Source organism: Lupinus angustifolius, chromosome LG14 (assembly GCF_001865875.1).
Source record: "Lupinus angustifolius cultivar Tanjil chromosome LG14, LupAngTanjil_v1.0, whole genome shotgun sequence".
NCBI lineage: Eukaryota > Viridiplantae > Streptophyta > Magnoliopsida > Fabales > Fabaceae > Lupinus > Lupinus angustifolius.
Window position 1 is genome coordinate 12648122 of NC_032022.1, and position 257 is coordinate 12648378.

Sequence of the window (257 nt, forward strand, 5' to 3'; positions counted from 1 at the left end):
TAGAGCATTTTACGTGTTAATTGTTGCATCTATTTGTTAAGTGCATTTGTGAGTTTAGAAATGAGAGATTCTATGCTTTAGGATTGAGTGCATTTCATGTTATAATTTCTCATGTTTTCCCTCAAATGTTCATGCATAATTTTGATGCTTTTTCATGAAGCTTTATGATTCTGTAACTTCAGTTTTCATAACTAATACTTGTCATTTCACAAGAGTTTGTATTAGATGTGCATTAGAGTAAAGCCTTCTTGTTATAT